This window comes from Typopeltis vanoorti, chromosome 17, assembly GCF_054136105.1.
Source record: "Typopeltis vanoorti isolate ZY-2024b chromosome 17, IOZ_Tvanoo_1.0, whole genome shotgun sequence".
In the NCBI taxonomy this organism is placed as follows: Eukaryota; Metazoa; Arthropoda; class Arachnida; order Uropygi; family Thelyphonidae; genus Typopeltis; species Typopeltis vanoorti.
In genome coordinates, this window is record NC_143565.1 from 112,492,392 (window position 1) to 112,500,021 (window position 7,630).

The 7,630-nt window shown below is 35.4% G+C and overlaps 1 non-coding gene across 1 annotated transcript; it reads left to right on the top strand.

Annotated features, from left to right (window-relative positions):
- TRNAE-UUC (transfer RNA glutamic acid (anticodon UUC)) lies at window positions 1-72 on the top strand. The gene has a single exon. It is a non-coding gene; the product is annotated as a tRNA-Glu (tRNA).
- The last annotated feature ends 7,558 nt before the right edge of the window (window positions 73-7,630 follow it).

Here is a 7,630-nt window from a genome sequence, read left to right on the forward strand (position 1 = left end):
TCCCATGTGGTCTAGTGGCTAGGATACCTGGCTTTCACCCAGGAGGCCCGGGTTCGATTCCCGGCATGGGAAAAATTCTTTTTTTTATTTATTTATTAACGCAGTAACTGACAGTACATCTCTTTTTTTCTCGTCCACCTGTACTTAAGGATACGGTGTTTTAAAATACTGTTAGATGTTATGTTTGTTTAATGTATGCCTCAGGCTTTAAAAAAACATGTGGTATGAAGTTAAGGAGGATTTGTATATGTGTGTGAGAAATGCCAACTAATTAAAGAGTTAATGGATGAAAACATAAAGCGAAATGGGCATGAGAGTGAGAATACTTCTGGGATGAGTGAAGAGCAGAAGTGCGAACTGAAATTTTAAAGAGATTTGGGGGGGGGGGGGAGTGGATAAGAGATCCTTAGGAATTGGAATGAAAAGGATGAATTTAGAGATGGATGGACAGGGGAGGAAAAGGTTGGAGGGAAAAGTTAAGAAAGTAATTCAGGGGATTAGATGAGAGTAAAAACCAGAGATGCCTTTAAAGAATGTTGTCCGGGAGGTACGTTAGAGTGTGTGACCAGAGCTATAAAGAGAGGTGAGAGTGTAGATGAAATGATTTTAAGGGATGGAACGAATGATTTGGGAAACAGCGTGGCAAGGGATTTCAGGGAGATGTTGGAGACTGTGAGAATCAAGAGTAAGAGTGCTAGGATAGTCAGCATGCTTCCCAGACATGTCGAGAACTAAGAAGGGCATTGATGATGAATGAAATGGTAGCTCGAATGTGTAGAAAAAGAGGGGTGGGATATGTGGATGCATGGGAGGAGTTTGATGGGAGGCAGGAATTATATGCTGATGATGGTTTGCATCTAAATGAGTACGGGAGTAAAATTTTACAGAAGTTACTGTTTAATGAAAATATGTGGGTGTTAGATCAGGGAAACGAGAGTTATTAGAATGGGGAAGAAGGAGAATGGTTGTCAGAAATAACAGTGATAGGGAGGGGGAGAAATGAAGAGTCAAAGGTAAAGTTTAAAAATACCCTCCTCTGTTTATACACCAATGCGAGAAGTATAAGGAATAAGTCGGAAGAGTTTATAGCATTGGTTATTACAGTCCAGCCTCAGTTAATAGGAATTAGACAGAAATTATTAAAAAAAAGAAAAAGGAGGGGGATGTATTACTGATGATATCAAATGAGTTGTGTCTGCAGGTCTGTGGAAGTAAGGGGGAGAAAATGAGAGTGATTTTGAAAGTGTCCGGTGTGAAATAAGTGTTACTAGAGAGAGAGAGAGATTAAGTTGAAGTCTGTTACAAACCTGGGAATAATGAACGAGGTGAGAAAGAAATGCATAAAGGAATTAGTTTAGCTAGTGAAAAAGCGTCATAATAATGGGGGATTTCAATTTTCGAAATATAAATTGGGAAGAAGAAAAAGTTTATGGGAGAAAGGAAAAAGAATTTGAGTTCTTAAGGGATCACTGTCTCATACAGTTGTGCCGGAAGGAACCCATGGCGAAATGTACTGGATTTAGTGATAACCTCGGATAACGTAATTGTTGCCAACATATCAACATTGCCACCAGTTGGTGACGGTGATCATGTAATCCTGATCTGGGAGGAGTGATAGCATGCAGAGGCATCCGAGCAAAAGGGCACATGTGGAAATATAGGGTAGGAGATTGTGGAAAACTCAGAAAACTTCAAGGAGTTTTGGAAAAAGAACTTGAAGGAAAAGAAATTAATATGGCGTGGATCATAGTTAAGAAGTATTTGATGAGGGCAATAAGAGACTATGTGCGTCTCAATCAAAAAGATTAACAAAATAGGTGTTAAATGGATGAATAGGGAAATTAAGCAGGAATTGCAGAAGAAGAGAAGATTATGGAGAAAATATAAGTTTCGAAGATGTGAACAGTTGCATGAAATATATAAAACGCAGGCAAGTTCCACAATAACTTCTTTCTTGATAACTCTGCTGGATAGAGATGGCGCAAAAGTGATCAAGGAAGAAGTTATTGTAGAACTGTTCAGTGATCATTTTGCTAAGGTTTTACTTAATGATGGTAATGATACTACTCTAAGGAAACAAGAAGTTGGGGAATCAATACTTCAACCTAGTTCCTTGAAGGTGAATGAGGTAGAAGTCTATGATGGCTTAAGTCATATTGATGTGAATAAGGCTATTGGACCAGATGGAATTTCACCACGTGTTATGAAAGAATGCGCTAAGGAACTGACATTTCCGTTGACTCGGTTGTTTAATGAGAGTCCTCAACAATCCCTAATGAGTGGAAAGAGGGCAAGATTGTTCCAATTCATAAAGGTGGAAGCAAAACGATGGTTTTAAATTACAGACCAATTTGCAATTCTGGAATGGTTGTTAAGATCTTGGAGAGATTGGTTAGGAATAGAATACAAGATTGGGTGGACAAGGAAAAAATTCTTTATGGAGGTCAGCATGGGTTTGTTAAAGGGAACTCTTGCTTTACAAAGTTGCTTGCATTTTGTAATAAGCTGACTACCGTTCTGGATGGGGTGATTCATATACAGTAATGCTTCTGGATTTTACAAAGGCATTTGGGAGGCTATCACATAATAAAGTGATATATTAGTTAAGGTAAATTTGATTGGAAAATCGGTTGGTTGATTGGATAGCAGACTGGCTTTCTAATCTATATCAAACGGTGTATGGAGGTGCCACGTCTCTCAGGAGGCGAATTACAAGTGGAGTCCCACAGGGTTCTGTTCTAGGGCCACTGCTGTTCAATTTGTTTGTTAATGATATAGTGAGTGGTCCTGCAAGCTGATATTCAGCTGTTTGCAGAAGATGTTAAGCTAGGAAAAGTTATTAGGAATTATCAAGATGTACTGTTGCTTCAAAGAGATTTGAATAAAGTGGCTGTGTGGGCAGACAAGTGGCGATTTCAATTTAACACCAGTAAATGTAAGGTTTTGCATTTTGGATCTCAAAAAAGTAAAGCTGCGTATCATTTTGGAGATGTTGTATTACAAGAGGTGGAGGAAGCGCGTGATCTTGGGATATTAGTGGATAAAGAGTTGAAGTTGAAGGGGCATATTGCAAAAATAATTAAAATAGCACAAAGAAATGCCAGTATATTAAAAAGAAGAACACTGATAAGTAGAGATAGGGATGTGGTCATTCTGCTGTACAAGGCTTTTATTTGACCATACCCGGACTACTGCGCATCGATTTCGTCACCTGAGTTCCTGGAGGAGAAGCAAGCGGTGGAAAAAGTTCACAGGCGAATAACAAAAGCAATATCGGAATGGTGGTATATTGACTATGAAGACAGGCTGAGAGAATGTGGATTACGGACCCTAGTCAAATAGGCGGAAAAGGGGCGATATGATTGAGACATATAAATTGCTAAGGGGTGCTTATCAAATAGATACCGAGGGTATTTTTCAAAGGGTTGAAGGAGAGGGAAGGGGATAGAGAGAAGAGGTCATTCTTGGAAGTTGTATAAAGGAGGTGCATAAGAGAATGCGGTATGACTCTTTTGCATGGAGAGTAGTTGGTGAGTGGAATTTATTGCCAAATGAGATGGTGAGTGCGCAAACATTGAACCAGTTTAAGATGAGATATGAAAAACATTATCTCTTAGAAGGCATCTTACTATAGCCTCCCTTGATGAGTGTTGACTCCAGGAGGTGTTTGTATAATAATAACAATAATAATAATAATAATAAATACCAAGGAATATTAGAAGCCAATGATATCCTCCACTCGAAAGTTAAACAACAGGCAGCATCAGAATACATCAAAAGAGTTAGAAATGTTCTGAAAACAAAACTAAATGAATTAAACACAATTAGAGCAATGAATTCTTGGTCAATACCAGTGATCCGATACACAGCTGGCATAAGATTGGACAAAAGAAGATCTGGACAAACTGGACCGCAAAACTAGAAACCTAATGACTATGCATCATGCATTACATCCACGAAGTGATGTTGACCGGTTGTACCTACCGAGGAGAATAGGTGGACGGGATCTACTGCAAGTGAGACAGACTGCGGATGAAGAAGAAATTAGTTTAAGAAGTTACATCGACAATAGTTCTGAGTCAGTGCTTCAAGCAATTACACAAGGGGCCTTCTAAAAGCAACAGGAAACAAATCCGATTGCACAAAGAAACAACAAAATAATCGACATGTGCGCTGGAAAAATAAACTCTTGCATGGCCAATTTCTTCGCGATACTGAGGACCAAATTGACGTGAACGGCATTTTGGAATACAATAGACTTGACATCACAATTATCGAACATTGACAGGTTTGGATTATCGATATCGCAGCACTCAGTGATAACAACATTAACAACAAAGAACTGGAAAAAATTACTAAATATCGAGATCTGGCAATCGAAGTTGGCCGACTGTGGCCACACCAAAGTCATCCCAATAGTTATCGGTGCAACTTCAAAGAAGCTATCCAACTATTTACAGCAATTAAAAATCAATGAAGTGACCCCATATGACCTACAAAAAACAGCATTGCTTTGAACAGTCCATATTTTACGACGCTACCTGACGGACTATTCTTAGATTCTTGGGTACAATCTGAATTGTTCTGAATCACAAGTCAGATTTTTATTTATATCTTGTTTTGACTGAGTATCAATTATGTGAATAAAATAATAATAATAATAATGGAACTTAGCGCGCGGGGTAGGAGAGGTAAGAAGCTTACTTCTTTTGTATGATATCTTCATACTGATATTTAATATGCCTTTCTATTTTTTTATTTTTTCTTATTTCAAGGAACTTTCATTATTATGTCATCGTATTAATTTATCCAATAATTATAACACCCTTATATGATGTCATCAGTAGTTTAATCTATGTGGCTAAACGATGTTCTAAAGCATTTTTGTTTTATTTTATTTTATTTATTTATTTTACATTTCATGGCGGTTTACTGCATTATAAAACTCTACACGGACAAGATAACTTTATTAAAGATCTTCAGAGGTAAACATAAAAAAAATATAAAAAAAATTACGTGACCTTATTTTTGATTATTTTCAGCTTCTTACAATTTTATCATTATTTTAATTTTTATTACTTTAACTTAAGGCAAAGAATAGAGTGCCTATGACACTTTATTCTTTAAAAGTGCATGGCAACGACAGTAATTTTCCATTACATTAGTCGAACAAATAGTATCGCCGTTTTTATAAGGAGAGGGATAGTGTTTAATTTTTCTCTGTAGCAGTGAACCTTGAACTTTCAGGCTAATACACACACCTGTGTGTGTTACAAAAATAGATTTTATTGTTTTATTTTTGATCAAATGGATAAAAATAATTGATGATCGAGTTCGATGCATATGTTAGATACCATTATCTTAAAGATTAAACTATAATATATCAAATGCCTTTTTTTTTTTTCCTATAAATTGAGGCAACTCGAAATATCGTATCACTATCCATAAAAAACCTTGTCGCCAAATTTTTCGCTATGGAAAATTTTGAAACATTTCATATTTTAAAAACATGTTTTCAATGCTTTGCTGTATCAGTGGAATGTTTATAATTTAATATCCGTTTAGTTTTCGTTTCTTGAAGACGCGCGCAAGAGATTACTATCACAGCTGTTTCGTGGGGGAAATATTGACATTTATTGGTCAACATTCCTAATCATGTAAACATTTAAAACATGAATTTATTGCTAATATAAACAAAGTTGTTTCTATCTCTCATTAATTATTATAAAACCGATTTTACAAACACAATTATTACCACAAGATTACTTCCTACACTTAGCTGTCAGTAGTTTCCCATTACCAACCACAGCTCGAGCATAGTGCGGGCAACAAATAAAAAATATTCGTCACAAAATTCCGTTTCATGACTAGAATCTCATGTGTCGAAATAGGGAGGAAAAGACATTGCAACTGTTACAGTGACCCATTTTAAGAAGAGTTGTTTTTAGCCATAGAGTAACGCATGCGCAGTTAGTAGTAATTAAAATTAGTAAATGAGATCAAGTTTTCAAGAATACTATAGCACGACAGTGACTCTTTCCTCCCCGTCCCATGTTAGATAATCCAAGATTACTTGAATTCAATTTAAAATGACTTTAAGTCTCAGATAATCGACACGTCCCATTTTAGCCCTTTCTTATATTTCCAAAAAAAAAAAAAAAATCAAAACTTAGATCTGTTTAGAGAATGGATTTCGTAATTTCCTTGTAATAAATATGAGTACGATATTCCACTTCAAAAGACTCGTGAATGCGAATAGTTAATGTCTGATACACGCACACACATACACTAAAACATGTTGATAAAATAAAATAAATAAATAAAAACGTTGATAAAATACGCTCGCGTGCGTTGTGTGTGACCTTGAATTCGGTTCAAATGGTTCTATGAAGCCGAAAGACTACAATTGTTGGTAATATTAATTATCATACATACACAATTTCTAACAGAATTATTGCACAGAATTTCATCAAAATTCGTCTCCAGCTAAAGCTGCTAATAGATATTTACTGACAAACCATCAGATTCTAAACTTCTTTCTACATAAAATTAATAATTTACATCATCCAATCAAAATTTCTTTAGAGATAGAATTGCCATGAGAATAATTTTTTAGACTCACGTGTCAAACTTGAATCTGATAGATTGCTTTCAGATTCTGTCTACAGTAAACCACTTTTACAAGTCGCTATATTCCAACAAAAGCTGGAAAAAACAGTCAAGCAAACGGTCCATATATTCAGGTATATATGTGTGTGTGTGTGTGTGTGTGTGTGTGTGCGTGCGTGCGTGCGCGCGTGCAGTCTAAATAGGCTGCATATTTATAAGATCATCATATTATATTACAACGCACGCGTTTCTCTGTTCTTTTGTATTCAAATTTCTATTACTGTTCTTCAGGCGATGATACTTTACAATGTGTAAAACGAAGTATTTATTATTAATAAATAATTACTGCACTTCATACGCACATGCCTATTGTATAAATACGGAAGTCCCACGTGTTTTTAGCACCAAAATTCCTCCATTATATACATGAGAACAAAAGAAAACAGTATTAAACGTAATTTCAATTTTTTCCTAATTTCTAAAATTGCCATTCAAAATAAATACAAAATGCAATTTGATATTTATTGACATTTATTTATTTCACTGAATTAACTGAAAAAAATGAACATTGGAATAAATTCGTCTCTCGATGTACGATTATTAGTACACCTTTATCACTCGGGGTCGACTACTGAGAATTTATCATTGTGTATACTATGAAATCCTAACATGTATTCCAGATTAATCTTATTCAATGGGACATTTTGATTAGTAAGCCCCCCCCCCCCTCCAAAAAATCTTCGTTGGATTTCCTCTGAAGTTTAGATGATCGCAAAGCTGTAGCGTAGACTCGTTTTGGAAATATCATTTTAATCAGGAATATATAAAACATATAAGTAGATCTTATATTTCAATCGTATATCTCGAAATCTTTAAGATATATTGAGAATGCTAATTAATGACTATTACTCATAAAATTTTAAAATGAAAACCACGTTACTTTGACAACTGAGAGATCTTTGATTTATTTATTTAATATACAAAAATTCCCTAATTTCACTTTTAATATAAAAAAATATTT